This window comes from Pseudophryne corroboree, chromosome 9, assembly GCF_028390025.1.
Source record: "Pseudophryne corroboree isolate aPseCor3 chromosome 9, aPseCor3.hap2, whole genome shotgun sequence".
NCBI lineage: Eukaryota > Metazoa > Chordata > Amphibia > Anura > Myobatrachidae > Pseudophryne > Pseudophryne corroboree.
The window spans coordinates 58998581-59014932 of record NC_086452.1 but is presented as its reverse complement, the minus strand read 5'-3'; the positions used below and the strand labels follow the sequence as shown (position 1 = coordinate 59014932).

The window sequence follows — 16352 nt, the reverse complement described above, 5'->3', positions numbered from 1 at the left end:
GGGAACAGTCAAAGCTTTAGCCTGTTGCATACTTGCCTACCCTCCCCGAATGGCCAGGAGGCTCCCGAAAATCGGGTGGCCCTCCCGGAAAGGTGGGCAAGCCTCCCGCTTTTCCTGCAGCAACACCACACCCCTCCTCGGCCGCCCGCTGCAGAGAACAAGTGGGCGGTCCGAGGGGGTCCGATGACGCGATTCGCGCTAAATCGCATCATCGTAGCTCCGCCCCCGCTATACAGTGCCTATTTTCTCGGCACTGCATAGTGGGGGGCGGAGCCACGATGACACGATCCTTATGCCACACCCTGCACTGCCCACTTCCCTGTCAGTCACACTCCTGGACCGCCCATCTTGCTGCCAGCCACGCCCCCATGCACCTACAACGCTGCCTCCTCCCGGAGGAGGGGGCAGCAAAGTAGATAAGTGTGGCCTGTTGGTGCCTCGGATCAAGAGCCAACTCTACACCCGATGTTATCTCCTGTGGAATACCAGTGGACCCCGTTGCAGAAATTACATTTATAACCAATTATCTGCATTCACTACTGCTACTCACACCCATTACCTGCCCCTCACATAGCTCAAATCTGCACTCACAACTGCCTTCCAAAGGGTTCAGTACCTGCACTTACTACTGCCCCTCACACAGCTAACTACCTGCAGACACTACTGCCCCTCACACAGCTCACCTACCTGCACTTACTACTGCCCCTCACACAGCTCAGTACCAGCACTCACTACTGCCCCTCACACAGCTCAGTACCTGCACTCACTACTGCTCCTCACGCAGCCAATTACCTGCACTCACTACTGCCCCTCACACAGTTCAGTACCTGCACTCACTACTGCTCCTCACGCAGCCAATTACCTGCACTCACTACTGCTCCTCACACAGCTCAGTACTAGCACTCACTACTGCCCCTCACACAGCCAATTACCTGCACTCACTACTGTTCTTCACACAGCTCAGTACTAGCACTCACTACTGCTCCTCACATAGCTCAGTACTAGCACTCACTACTGCCCCTCACACAGCCAATTACCTGTACTCACTGCTGCTCCTCACACAGCTCAGTACCAGCACTAACTACTGCTCCTCACACAGCCAATTACCTGCACTCAGTCACTACTGCCCCTCACACAGCTTAGTACCAGCACTCACTACTGCTCAAGTAAATTACCTGCACTCACTACTTCCCCTTACACAGCTCATTGCCTGCATTTATTACTGACCCACACACCGCACAATAGCAGCACTCACTACTGCCCCTCACACAGCTCAGTACCAGCACTCACTACTGCTCCTCACACAGTCAATGACCTGCACTCACTACTGCTCTTCAACTGATTATCTGCACTCACTACTGTCCCTCACACAGCTCATTGCCTGCACTTACTACGGACCCACACACCACACAATAGCAGCACACGCTACTGCCCCTCACACAGCTTAGTACCAGCACTCACTACTGCCCCTCACACAGCCAATTATCTGCACTCACTAATGCCCCACACACAGCTCAGTACCAGCACTCACTACTGCTCCTCACAGAGCCAATTACCTGCACTCACTACTGCCCTTCACACAGCTCATTACCTGCACTCACTACTGCTCCTCACACAGCCAATCGCTCACTAATGCCCCTCACACTGCTCAGTAACAGCACTCACTACTGCTCCTCACACAGCCAATGGCCTGCACTCACTACTGCCCCTCACACAGCCAATTACCTGCTTTCACTACTGCTCCTCAGTCAATTACCTGCACTCACTACTGCTCCTCAGTCAATTACCTGCACTCACTACTGCTCCTCAGTCAATTACCTGCACTCACTACTGCTCCTCAGACAGCCAATTACCTGCACTCACTACTGCCCCTCACACAGCCAATTACCTGCACTCACTAATGCCCCTCACACTGCTCAGTAACAGCACTCACTACTACTCCTCACACAGCCAATTACCTGCACTCACTACTGCCACTCACACAGCTCAGTACCAGCACTTACTACTGCTCCTCAGTCAATTACCTGCACTCACTAATGCCCCTCACACAGCTCATTAGCTGCACTCACTACTGCCACTCACACAGTTAAGTACCTGCACTTACTATTGCCCTCACACAGCTCATTACCCTCGGAGTACAGGGCAGTGCCACTTACCCACACACAGGTCGCCGATGCAGCGTCCGGGGAAGTATCAGGGACGCGGCCCCGGCTGCCATGGATACAGCTGTTGGGGAGGGGCTGTCCCGCACACGGTCTGTACCAGCGCTCCAGCAATGCTTAAGGAGCAGCCAGTGTGTCATATCTTTATGCGCCGGGGAGGGCGCTGTTGCTCACCAATAAGTAAGTCGTGTTACAGTGGAAGTATGCAGTGTACACACAGTGACTCCTATACTGCATGCAAATCCCACACAGGAGGTAAGTAGCCCCAGCCGCAAGATGGAACATATCATTATATACTGTTGTTCTATAAAACATACCATGCATTATGTAACAATATCCCCACCCCATGAAATGCGCTTATATAAACGTAACATACATTATTACCTCTAAGTACTGCTCTCTGTATACAGTACATTAGCCCAACACCCCTGCACTATCGTACATACCATTATCCTCACCTCGCATTACTCTTAAATAATAACCCAGGTTCATGCACTGTGAACATAACATACACCAATAGCCACAACCTTCCCACATACAGGAGCATTTATTAAAAATCGCATTTCCAGTGCAAGCCGGGCGCCATGTTAGCGCCCAAGATCGCGTTGCAGGGTGTATCAATGAACACCTGCAGGGAGGTCCCACTAAGTGCTACTGCACATGTGCTGCAACCATTGCCTGGGATCGGTCCAGGGAACCCTCTGCCAGCTACATCTGCAATGTGGAGCCCATAGGATACCGCCATCTTCAGATGGCGGCAGCTGCGGGGACAAATCTCCAGAATGCAATACTTTCCAGAAGTAAGTAATATTGCAGCATTGCATCCCACATCGAAAAACCTATGGTATGGGGCTGAGGCAGGAATGGAGGTATCTCTGATACCTGCTGCAGTCCCCTAAGTGATACAGGGGTTTATTTACTAAGCCTAGGATGGAGATGAAGTACCAGCCAACCAGCTACTGTCATTTTTCTAACGCATCCTGTGACATGTCAGTTGGAAGCCGATTGGCTGGTACTTTATCTCTGTCCACTTTATCGCTATCTAATGGGCCCTACACACTGGGCGATATTACTGAAAGATATGAACAATCTCATTCATTATTGAACGAGATACCGTTCATATCTTTCAGTGTGGAGGCAGCAACGATGAACAAATGCGCAATTCAGCGCTCGTTGGTGCCCCGTCGCTTGTGCATACAGGCCAATATGGACGATCTCGTCCATATTTGCATGCACTGCTATGGAGCCAGGTGACGGGGGAGTGAAGAAACTTCACTCCCCCAGTCACCGGGTCGGCGGTTGGGCAGCTTGTCGGCGGGTCGCGCAGTGTGTAGGGCCCTTAAGGCTTAGTAAATAGACCCCACATTCTCTACTGTGCTTGCCAGTCATACCTAAGTTCAGTTATGTGGTGGTGTTGGTGGGTTGCACTTGTTTGTCCACATACTTTATTTTAGGCAAACAATTGCTGGTGGCTGACAATCACATTGACCATAAATAATGTGATTTGGTCCTGGACCACCATCCATGCATGCATTGCTCCAGTACAATGGGACTAAATCAGTATGGTGCTCGTATACTGAAGCCTTTGTGCAGTGTACGCAGGAGCCGTACTGCATGTGCACACTGTGAGATGCGACGGCATCTCACTTATGAGAATGCCTGAGGTCACACGCAGCTGCTGCTACACGAAACATGGTGGCCCACCGTCTGCCTTCACAGCTAGGGGAGAGCAGAGGGCTACACTTAATATGTGAGGGGGGTATGGGGGGGACCAGAGATGCGGGATAGCCTTGCTCTGTGCTGGGCGGTCCTCTGCATGTTAGTCGAATGAGTTGTAGTTGTGCAAATTTTCACACAACTACAATTCATGCTGAATTAGGGGTCCGGTATGTAATACCGGCGGTCAGGAGACAGACGCCGGAATCCCGGCGGCGAGCGCAACAAGTCCCTTTGTGGGCTTGCTACGGGCCTGGTGGAGAGCTTAACTCACCACACTATTATATTCCCTCTTGGGTGGTGTCGTGGACCACAAAACGAGTGGGAACTGGGGGCTTTGGTCAGGAGTCCGACAGGCTGCATTTTGACAGCTGTCGGGATTCCGGCGTCTGTCTCCTGACCGCTGGGATCCTGACAGCCGGTAAATTACAGGCAACCACTGCATTAGGCCTAATAACCTTACTCTCCCTATTCTAATAACAGTCCTACAGCTGTGGTGTACCGTTTGTGGAGTACAGGTGAGGACCTAATAAGGAAAACCTACAGAAGTATTCAAGAAGGAAGGGATAGGGATGGCTAACGGTGAGTTAACCATCAATGGTACCCTTTGTGGTGAACCTCAATGGTATAATACCATCCACAGGGGAACCATCAATGGTTTTACTCATGGATGGTTAGTTGGGGGATCTACCATTGATGGTTGATGGAGTGGACTGAGGGACAGGAGAAAACATACCAACATGAAAAGCTACGCAACAGCCTGAACTATTGTGGTGAAATAACTCATGGCTTACTGCATAAATCACAGAATATCGTAGATAATGAGTTTACTGTTCAGTGGACACTTCGGGTCAGATTCTGCGTTTGGAGAAAACCAAAAATAATAGGATTTTAATTACCTACTGGTAAATCCTTTTTATCCTAGTCCATAGAGGATGCGGAGTCCACATTAGTACCATGGAGTATAGACAGGTCCACTAGGAGCCACTGGCACCTTAAGAGTTTGAGTGTGTGGACTGGCTCCTCTCTCTAAGCCCCTCCTACCAGACTCAGTCTAGAACAGTGGTCTCCAAACTTAATTGGGGTGTGAGCTACTTGCGGAAAATTAAACCTCTGAAAAAGCTTCCCCCAATGCGCGTGACCGATTGGCCTCTGAGGACCTAAAGTTTGGTCAAAGTATCAAACTTGTAGAACTTAGCAAACGTGTTCAACCCTGACCAAGTAGCTGCTTGGCAAAGCCGAAACACCCCGGGCAGCCGCCCAGGAAGAACCCACCTTACAAGTTGAGTGGGCCTTAACAGATTTTGAACACGGCAGTCCTGCCATAGAATACGCTTGCTGGATAGTGAACCTGATCCAGCAAGAGATCGGTTGCTTAGAAGCAGGACACCCAAGTTTCTTGGGATCATACAGGACAAACAGAGTCCGATTTTCTGTGACGAGCAGTCCTCTTCACATAGATTTTTAGAGCCCTTACAACATCCAAGGACTTTGACGGAATTGTGGAGTCAGTAGCACCTGGCACCACGATAGATTGGTTGATATGTAAAGCCGACAACCTTTGGAAGGAACTGCTGACGTGTCCGGAGTTCAGCCCTATCTTCATGGAAGATCAAGTAGGGACTTTTGCAAGACAAAGCCCCCAACTCCGACACACGTCTAGCAGAAGCTAAGGCCAACAAAGTGACAGCCTTACACGTGAGAAACTTGACCTCAACCTCCTGTAGAGGCTCGAACCAATCCGATTGGAGGAACTATAACACCACTTTAAGATCCCAGGGTGCCGTAGGCGGCACAAAGGGAGGCTGGACGTGCAGAACCCCTTTCAAAAAGTCTGAACCTCAGGGAGGGAAGCCAGCTGTTTCTGGAAGAAAACGGATAAGGCCGAAATCTGGACCTTTACGGATCCCAACCTCAGGCTCATATCCACACCTGCTTGCAGGAAGAGGAGAAACCGTCCTAGTTGAAACTCCACAGTAGGAAACTTCTTGGATTCACACCAAGATACATACTTTTTCAAAATGCAATGGTAATGTTTAGATGTTACTCCTTTCCTAGCCTGTATCAGGGTAGGAATCACTTTGTTCGGAATGCCCTTCCGAGCTAATATCTGGCGTTCAACCTCCATGCTGTCTAACGTAGCTGCGGTAAGTCTTGATAAGCGAATAGCCCCTGTTGTAACAGGTCCTCCCGAAGAGGAAGAGGCCTCGGATCTTCCAGCATTAGATCCGCGTACCAAGCCCTTCTTGGCCAGTCCGGAGTAATGAGGATTGCCTGAACTCTTGTTCTCCTTATGAGCTTTAGAATCCTTGGGATGAGTGGAAGTGGAGGAAACACGTACACCGACTGGAACACCCACGGAGACACCAAAGCGTCCACCGCCACTGCTTGCGGGTCTCTCAACCTGGAACAATACCTCCGAAGCTTCTTGTTGAGGCGGGAGGCCATCATGTCTATTTGAGGAACCCCCCCCAAAGATTTGTCACCTCCGTGAACACCTCTGGATGGAGGCCCCACTCTCCTGGATGGAGATCGTGTCTGCTGAGGAAGTCCACTTCCCAGTTGTCCACTCCCGGAATGAAGATTGCTGACAGCACCAACGCATGTTTTTCTGCCAAACTGCACTTGAATGGCTCGATCTCGCAGAAGATGTGCTGCTTGGAGAAGACCGTTGTACATGGCTCTTAGTTCCAGAATGTTTATTGGAAGGCTGGATTCCAGACTTGACCACCTTCCTTGGAAGGTTTCCACTTGAGTGACTGCACCCCAGCCCCGGAGACTTGCATCCGTAGTTAGGAGATCCAGTTGGAAGGATCGAGCATGAAATCTTCCGTACTGTAGAGCCTCGTAGGAGGCAACCATCTTCCCCAGAAGGCAAATGCACTGATGAACAAATACCCAGGCTGGCTTCAGGACATCCCGGACCATTGTTTGAATCACGAACGCTTTCTCCTCCGGTAGAAACATCCTCTGCACTACCGTGTCGAGGATCATCCCCAGGAAAGTCAATCTCCTTGTCGGCTCCAAATGTGACTTTGGAAGGTTCAGGATCCAACCATGTTCCCTACGCAGACGAGTCATGAGAGCAATAGACTGCAACAACTTTTCCCTGGTCGATGCCTTTATCAGCAGATCGTCCAGATATGGAATTTTGTTAACCCCCTGTCTGCAGAGGAGAACCATCATCTCTACCATCACCTTGGTGAACACCCTTGGTGCTGTGGAGAGGCCGAATGGCAGTGCCTGAAATTTATAGTGACTGTCCAACAGTGCAAATCTGAGATAAGCCTGGTGCGGCGGCCAAATCGGAACGTGGAGGTACGCATCCTTGATATCCAGGGATACCAGAAACTCTCCCTCCTCCAGACCTGAGATCACCGCTCTCAGACACTGCATTTTGAATTTGAACTCCCTCAGATAAGCGTTTAACGATTTCAAGTTCAAAATCGGTCTGACTGAACCATCCGGTTTCGGTACCACGAAAAAGGTTTGAATAATAACCCTTGTTTTGCATATGATGTGGAACTGGGACAGTGACCTGTGACTTTTCCAATTTTTGGATGGCTTCCTGTAGGATAGCCCTGTCTGCCAGCAAAGCTGGCAAGCACGATTTGAAAAATCGGTGAGGCGGAAGTTCTTGAAACTCCAGTCTGTACCCCTGGGACACAATATCCTGTACCCAGGGATCCAGGCCGGACGACACCCAGACGTGGCTGAAACGTCTGAGTCTCGCACCCACCAGCCCGTCCTCCAGGCTTCGCGGTCCACCGTCATGCTGAGGATTTTGAGGTGCCAGAAGCAGGCTTCTGGTCCTGGGAGCCTGCAGGTGCAGGTTTTTTGGATTTTGCACGTCCACCTCTGAAGAAAGTGGAAGTAGGTTTGGACTTTGTCTTAGTGGTCCGAAAGGACTGCGATGCAGATGAAGAAAAGGGTTTCTTTGTAGAAGGTGTAGCCGAGGGAAGAAATGGTGGACTTACCCACGGTTGCCGTGGAAATCCAAGCATCCAACGCTTCCCCAAATAGAGCCTGACCTGTGTAGGGTAGGTTCTCCACACTTCTCCTGGATTCCATGTCTGCAGACCATTGGAGTAGCCAGAGTCCCCTGCGAGCGGAGACAGTCATGGAAGATATCCTTGCATTCAGCGTACCCAGGTCCTTCATGTACTCCACCATGAACCCCGCAGAATCCTGTATATTACATAAAAACAGTTCAATGTCACTCCTATCCATTGTATCTAAATCCTCTAGTAACGTGCCTGACCACCGTACTAAAGCTTTAGAAATCCATGCACAGGAAATAGTAGGCCTTAACGCCACCCCTGAAGCAGTGTATATGGATTTGAGCGTAGGGTCAATCTTACGATCAGCCGCAGGGCAAGGAAAAGCAACCAAAACCCTTTTGGGAATCTGGAATTTTTTCTCCGGGGTTTCCCAGGATTTTTCAAATAAAGCGTTTAATTCTTTAGACGCAGGGAAGGTTAGCGAGGCTCTCTTATTATCTGTGATGAAAGCCTCCTCAACCTGCCCGGGTGGTGTGTCCGCAATGTTTAACACATCTCTCATCGCCTCAATCATGAGCTGCACCCCCCCCTTTGCCAGGGATGCCGCCCCCCTCAGCACAACCCCATCACCGTCTACTGTGTCAGTCAGTATCCGTGTCATCTTGCATAGTCTGGGCAAGAGCAAGTTTCTTTGGGTATATGTTAGAGGATTTGGAAGAAATAGGAACAGAACCTGACCAAAGTGCCATAGAATTCTTTAAAACCTGAGTTTGTCTCAGTATGAGCTACCCTCGTTGATATCTGAGAGATCATTCCCTTAATAGAAGTTAGCCATTCCGGCTCAGTAATGGGACTCTGAGACAAGACATTACACTCCTGGGTACAAGGAATTGATTCCTCTGGAGAAGAAATGTCCTCTGCAGCATAAGACACCGAATCCCTTGACATGGCTATGTGAGAAAACATACACCCACACACACAGGAAAAAGTCAACACAGTTTCCGTCCCAAGTATGCCACAGATAAACACAGAGCTTGGAGCCAGCACACACAGCGCTTCCCTAGGTAGATATAATACAATACAACTACCTGGCACTGACTGTGTACCTTAATAGACTACACAGTAATTACACAGCCTCCCCCCATCTCTACAACCCCCTGGTACCGCACAAGATAGCCTGAGTTGCGTGGAGGGACAGCTCTCCCTGTCAGCGTCTCTGTACTTGGATATGCAGGCAGGAAAATGGCGCTGAACGCTGCTAGCTCCGCCCCCTGAACGTAGCGCTGCTTCCTGCACTTCACATCTTTATACTGGCCTGAGGAATAGTGCTGGCAGCGTTACAGAGGACCCTGACAGCCTTGGTGACCAGTGTAGGGTATAGGCGCTGGCTAAGGGCGCCCCTCATAGCGCTGCACTGTGTACCGCTGAGCCTCCGAAGCGCAGTCAGTACTGCGCTCCCACCCTGTTGCCGCCATCTTCACACCGGCTCCCCGCCGGTGACTCACTCACCACCGGAATCTTCTGGTTCTGTTAGGGGGTGGCGGCATGTTGTGGGAGTGAGCAGTCGCCTGGGGCGGCGAACAATCATCCCCCTCAGGAGCTCAATGTCCTGTCAGCGGAGATAGTGGCCATTAACCTCTCAGGGTTGGACACTACTCCACCCCCCAAGTCCCACGTAGCAGGGAGGCTGTTGCCAGCAGCCTCCCTGTGCCTAACTTTAAGAAAAACAATAAAACTAGAAAAACTCCTATAGAGCTCCCCTAGCTGTGACCGGCTCCTCCGGGCACATTTTCTAAACGGAGTCTGGTAGGAGGAGCATAGAGGGAGGAGCCAGCCCACAATATTAAACTCTTAAAGTGCCATTGGCTCCTAGTGGACCTGCCTATACCCCATGGTACTAATGTGGACCCCAGCATCCTCTAGGACGTAAGAGAAATTAACTAGTAACTGCACCTTAGTAAAACATGTTGCACAGCAGGTGGGGCAGAGATAATAAGATTTTACTCACCGGTAAATCTATTTCTCGTAGTCCGTAGGGGATGCTGGGTACTCCGTAAGGACCATGGGGAATAGACGGGCTCCGCAGGAGACTGGGCACTCTTTAAAGAAAAGATTAGGTACTACATCTGGTGTGCACTGGCTCCTCCCTCTATGCCCCTCCTCCAGACCTCAGTTAGGGAAACTGTGCCCGGACGAGCTGACATTACAAGGAAAGGATTTGGAATCCAGGGTAAGACTCATACCAGCCACACCAATCACACCGTACAACTCGTGATAACTATACCCAGTTAACAGTATGAACAACAACTGAGCCTCATTAAACAGATGGCTCAGAACAAAAAACCCTATAGTTAAGCAATGACTATATACAAGTATTGCAGAATTCCGCACTTGAAACGGGCTCCCAGCATCCACTACGGACTACGAGAAATAGATTTACCGGTGAGTAAAATCTTATTTCTCTGACGTCCTAGTGGATGCTGGGTACTCCGTAAGGACCATGGGGATTATACCAAAGCTCCCAAACGGGCGGGAGAGTGCGGATGACTCTGCAGCACCGAATGAGCAAACTCAAGGTCCTCCTCAGCCAGGGTATCAAACTTGTAGAATTTTGCAAACGTGTTTGATCCCGACCAGGTAGCAGCTCGGCAAAGTTGTAAAGCCGAGACCCCTCGGGCAGCCGCCCAAGAAGAGCCCACCTTCCTCGTGGAATGGGCTTTGACTGATTTAGGATGCGGCAGTCCAGCCACAGAATGTGCAAGTTGAATCGTGCAACAGATCCAGCGAGCAATAGTCTGCTTAGAAGCAGGAGCACCCAGCTTGTTGGGTGCATGCAGGTATAAACAGCGAGTCAGTTTTTCTGACTCTAGCCGTCCTGGAAACATAGATTTTCAGGGCCCGGACTACATCCAGCAACTTGGAAGCCTCCAAGTCCAGAGTAGCCGCAGGCACCACAATAGGTTGGTTCAAATGAAACGCTGATACCACCTTTGGGAGAAATTGGGGACGAGTCCTCAATTCTGCCCTGTCCATATGGAAGATCAGATAGGGGCTTTTACATGACAAAGCTGCCAATTCTGACACACGCCTAGCCGAGGCCAAAAGCATGACCACTTTCCACGTGAGATATGTCAACTCCACGGTCTGAAGTGGCTCAAACCATTGTGATTTTAGGAAATCCAACACAACGTTGAGATCCCAAGGTGCCACTGGAGGCACAAAAGGGGGCTGAATATGCAGCACTCCCTTAACAAACGTCTGAACTTCAGGCAGTAAAGCCAGTTCTTTTTGAAAGAAAATAGACAGGGCCGAAATCTGGACTTTAATGGATCCCAATTTTAGGCCCATAGTCACTCCTGACTGTAGGAAGTGCAGAAATCGACCCAGCTGAAATTCTTCTGTTAAGCAACATATTTTCGCCATATGCGGTGATAATGTTTTGCTGTCACATCCTTCCTAGCTTTTATCAGCGTAGGAATGACTTCAACCGGAATGCCCTTTTCCATCAGGAGCCGGCGTTCAACCGCCATGCCGTCAAACGCAGCCGCGGTAAGTCTTGGAACAGACAGGGCCCCTGCTGTAGCAGGTCCTGTCTGAGAGGCAGAGGCCAAGGGTCCTCTGAGATAATTTCTTGTAGTTCCGGGTACCAAGTCCTTCTTGGCCAATCCGGAACGATGAGTATAGTTCTTACTCCTCTCTTTCTTATTATCCTCAGTACCTTTGGTAAGAGAGGAAGAGGAGGGAACACATAAACCGACTGGTACACCCACGGTGTCACTAGAGCGTCCACAGCTATCGCCTGAGGGTCCCTTGACCTGGCGCAATATCTTTTTAGCTTTTTGTTGAGGCGGGACGCCATCATGTCCACCTGTGGCCTTTCCCAACAATTTACAATCAGCTGGAAGACTTCTGAGTCCCCACTCTCCCGGGTGGAGGTCGTGCCTGCTGAGGAAGTCTGCTTCCCAGTTGTCCACTCCCGGAATAAACACTGCTGACAGTGCTATCACGTGATTTTCAGCCCATCGGAGAATCCTTGTGGCTTCTGCCATCGCCATCCTGCTTCTTGTGCCGCCCTGTCGGTTTACATGGGCGACCGCCGTGATGTTGTCTGACTGAATCAGCACCGGCTGGTTTTGAAGCAGGGGTTTTGCCTGAGTTAGGGCATTGTAAATGGCCCTTAGTTCCAGAATATTTATGTGTAGGGAAGTCTCCTGACTCGACCATTGTCCTTGGAAGTTTCTTCCCTGAGTGACTGCTCCCCAACCTCGGAGGCTTGCATCCGTGGTCACCAGGACCCAGTCCTGTATGCCGAATCTGCGGCCCTCCAGAAGATGAGCACTCTGCAGCCACCACAGCAGAGACACCCTGGCACTCGGGGACAGGGTGATCAGCAGATGCATCTGAAGATGCGATCCGGACCACTTGTCTAACAGATCCCACTGAAAGATCCTTGCATGGAACCTGCCGAAGGGAATTGCTTCGTAAGAAGCTACCATCTTTCCCAGGACTCGCGTGCAGTGATGCACCGACACCTGTTTTGGTTTCAGGAGGTCTCTGACCAGAGATGACAACTCCTTGGCCTTCTCCTCCGGGAGAAACACCTTCTTCTGTTCTGTGTCCAGAATCATACCCAGGAACAGCAGATGCGTCGTAGGAACCAGCTGCGACTTTGGGATATTCAGAATCCAGCCGTGCTGTTGTAGCACTTCCTGAGATAGTGCTACTCCGACCAACAACTGCTCCATGGACCTCGCCTTTATAAGGAGATCGTCCAAGTACGGGATAATTATAACTCCCTTCTTTCGAAGGAGTATCATCATTTCGGCCATTACTTTGGTAAATACCCTCGGTGCCGTGGACAGACCAAACGGCAACGTCTGGAATTGGTAATGGCAGTCCTGTACCACAAAACGGAGGTACACCTGGTGAGGTGGGTAAATGGGGACATGTAGGTAAGCATCCTTGATGTCCAGTGATACAATGTAATCCCCCTCTTCCAGGCTTGCAATAACCGCCCTGAGCGATTCCATTTTGAACTTCTTTATATAAGTGTTCAAGGATTTCAAATTTAGAATGGGTCTCACCGAACCATCTGGTTTCGGTACCACAAACATTGTGGAATAGTAACCCCGTCCCTGTTGGAGGGGAACTTTGATTATCACCTGCTGGAGGTACAGCTTGTGAATTGCCGCCAGTACTACCTCCCTGTCCTGGGGAGTAGCTGGCAAGGCTGATTTGAGGTAACGGCGAGGGGGAGACGTCTCAAACTCCAGCTTGTATCCCTGAGATACCACTTGTAGAACCCAGAGATCCACCTGTGAGCGAACCCACTGGTCGCTGAAGTTCCGGAGATGGGCCCCCACCGCACCTGGCTCCACATGTGGAGCCCCAGCGTCATGCGGTGAACTTAGTGGAAGCAGGGGAGGATTTTTGTTCTTGGGAACTGGCTGTATGGTGCAGCTTTTTCCCTCTACCCCTGCCTCTGGGCAGAAAGGACGCGCCTCTAACCCGCTTGCCTTTCTGAGGCCGAAAGGACTGTACTTGATAATACGGTGCTTTCTTAGGCTGTGAGGGAACCGGAGGTAAAAAAAGTCGACTTCCCAGCTGTTGCTGTGGATACGAGGTCCGAAAGACCGTCCCCAAACAATTCCTCACCCTTATAAGGCAAAATTTCCATGTGCCTTTTAGAATCAGCATCACCTGTCCACTACCGAGTCCATAATACTCTCTGGGCAGAAATGGACATTGCATTAATTCTAGATGCCAGCCGGCAAATGTCCCTCTGTGCATCTCTCATATATAAGACTACGTCTTTAATATGCTCTATGGTTAGCAATATAGTGTCCCTGTCAAGGGAATCAATGTTATCAGACAGGGAATCAGACCACGCTGCTGCAGCACTACACATCCATGCTGAAGCAATAGCAGGTCTCAGTATAGTACCTGAGTGTGTATACACAGACTTCAGGATAGCCTCCTGCTTTCTATCTGCAGGCTCCTTTAAGGCGGCCGTATCCTGAGAAGGCAGTGCCACCTTTTTTGATAAGCGTGTGAGCGCCTTGTCCACCTTAGGGGATGTCTCCCAGCGTAACCTATCCGTTGGCGGGAAAGGGTACGCCATTAGTAACCGCTTAGAAATTACTAGTTTCTTATCTGGGGAACCCCACGCTTCTTCACACAATTCATTTAACTCATCAGATGGGGGAAAAGTCACTGGCTGCTTTTTCTCCCCAAACATAATACCCTTTTTTGTGGTAACCGGGTTAATGTCAGAAATGTGCAACACATTTTTCATTGCCGTAATCATGCATCGGATGGCCCTAGTGGATTGTACATTTGTCTCATCCTCGTCGACACTGGAGTCAGACTCCGTGTCGTCATCTGTGTCTGCCATCTGAGGTAGCGGGCGTTTTTGAGCCCCTGACGGCCTCTGAGATGCCTGGGCAGGCGCGGGCTGAGATGCCGGCTGTCCCAAAGCTGCGTCATCGAACCTTTTATGCAAGGAGTTGACACTGTCGGTTAATACCTTCCACATATCCATCCACTCAGGTGTCGGCCCCGCAGGGGGCGACATCACACTTATCGGCACCTGCTCCGCCTCCACGCAAGCGTCCTCATCAAACATGTCGACACAGCCGTACCGACACACCGCACACACACACAGGGAATGCTCTGAGGACAGGACCCCACAAAGTCCTTTGGGGAGACAAAGAGAGAGTATGCCAGCACACACCAGAGCGCTATATAACTGAGAGATATACACTATACACAAAGTGAATTTTCCCCCTATAGCTGCTTATATCACAATTTGCGCCTACATTTATGTGCCCCCCCCCCCCCTCTTTTTTACTCTTTCTGTAGTGTATACTGCAGGGGAGAGCCTGGGGAGCGTCCTTCCAGCGGAGCTGTGAAGAGAAACTGGCGCTGGCTGTGCTGAGGGAGATAGCCTCGCCCCTTCAGCGGCGGGATTCTCCCGCTTTTTATAACGTTAATGGCGGGGGTTTCTGCACATATACAGTGTTAAACACTGTATTATGTGCTTTTTTGTGCCAAAAGGTATACTAATTGCAGCCCAGGGCGCCCCCCCCCAGCGCCCTGCACCCACCAGTGACCGAAGCGTGTGGTGTGCTGTGGGAGCAATGGCGCACAGCTGCAGTGCTGTGCGCTACCTTTTTGAAGACCGGAGTCTTCAGCCGCCGATTTTCTCCGGCTACTTCCGTCTTCTGGCTCTGCAAGGGGGACGGCGGCGTGGCTCTGGGAACGGACGATCGAGGTCGGGCCCTGTGTTCGATCCCTCTGGAGCTAATGGTGTCCAGTAGCCTAGAAGCACAAGCTAGCTGCAAGCAGGTAGGTTTGTTACTCTCCCCTAAGTCCCACGTAGCAGTGAGTCTGTTGCCAGCAGATCTCACTGAAAATAAAAAACCTAACAAATACTTTTCTTTCTAGTGAGCTCAGGAGAGCCCACTAAGTGCATCCAGCTCAGGCCGGGCACAGATTCTAACTGAGGTCTGGAGGAGGGGCATAGAGGGAGGAGCCAGTGCACACCAGATGTAGTACCTAATCTTTTCTTTAAAGAGTGCCCAGTCTCCTGCGGAGCCCGTCTATTCCCCATGGTCCTTACGGAGTACCCAGCATCCACTAGGACGTCAGAGAAACACATTTAAGAAGGGTGCGTCCAAACTCAGATCTACACTGCAGTGTACAAATAAAGTTGTCCAGCTTTTGTGGGCTACATGCAGACTATTTACCATGCATGCAAAATAAATGTATTTGCACCCCTTGCATTGCAACATGTTCCAGATCCAAAGTTCCCTTTTTTTTTTGCTTTGCACATTTTAGAAAACTGCAACAGCTCTACCTGTCTGGCTGTTATGAACCTTTTCCCTTGCAGTAATTATAGCCAACCACCTCAAATTCTAATGACTGGTGTAAAAGGGGTACAAGTCCGAGTGTAAACCTATTTTCATGATGTGAATTTTTACATACGCTTTAATAACGTTTTTAATTTGACATAATAGGCATAAAGTCTAAAGAAATTCTCTTATGACCTCCCAGCCCTTGATTGATATCAGAAAACGTTGCTTATTTCGCAGAATTGTGTTTGCACAGTTGCAGGAGGCACACAGAACCCATTGGGGCAATGTATTAACCTGGAGAAGGCATAAGGAAGTGATAAACCAGTGATAAGTGCAAGGTGATAAACGCACCAGCCAATCAGCTTCAATATGCAAATTGACAGTTAGGAGCTGACTAGCTGGTGCGTTTATCACCTTGCATTTATCACTGGTTTATCACTTATGCGTTCTCCGGGTTAATACATCAGACCCATTAAATTTAAAGCCGTCTGGAGAATTTGACATTTTAAATCAGCGACACTGTACTGGGCACGTTCAGGCATAGATTTTGTGTTCATGTATTGTACCAGTCAGATGGTCTGACAGACAGTTTTGGGACACAGTAAGACACAACTCGA

The 16352-nt window shown here is 50.1% G+C and overlaps 1 protein-coding gene across 3 annotated transcripts in view; it reads right to left on the bottom strand.

The window, feature by feature from the left end:
• LOC134957448 (uncharacterized) overlaps window positions 1-2259 on the bottom strand; it is a 167215-nt gene extending 164956 nt beyond the window's left edge. For 2 of the 3 annotated variants that reach the window (XM_063939384.1, XM_063939385.1), the window contains exon 1: window positions 2157-2259. The gene's annotated coding sequence lies outside the window, so the exon portion shown is untranslated. The remainder of the gene's footprint in view (window positions 1-2156) is intronic. The other variant, XM_063939386.1, reaches the window with a different exon arrangement.
• Window positions 2260-16352: the final 14093 nt, after the last annotated feature.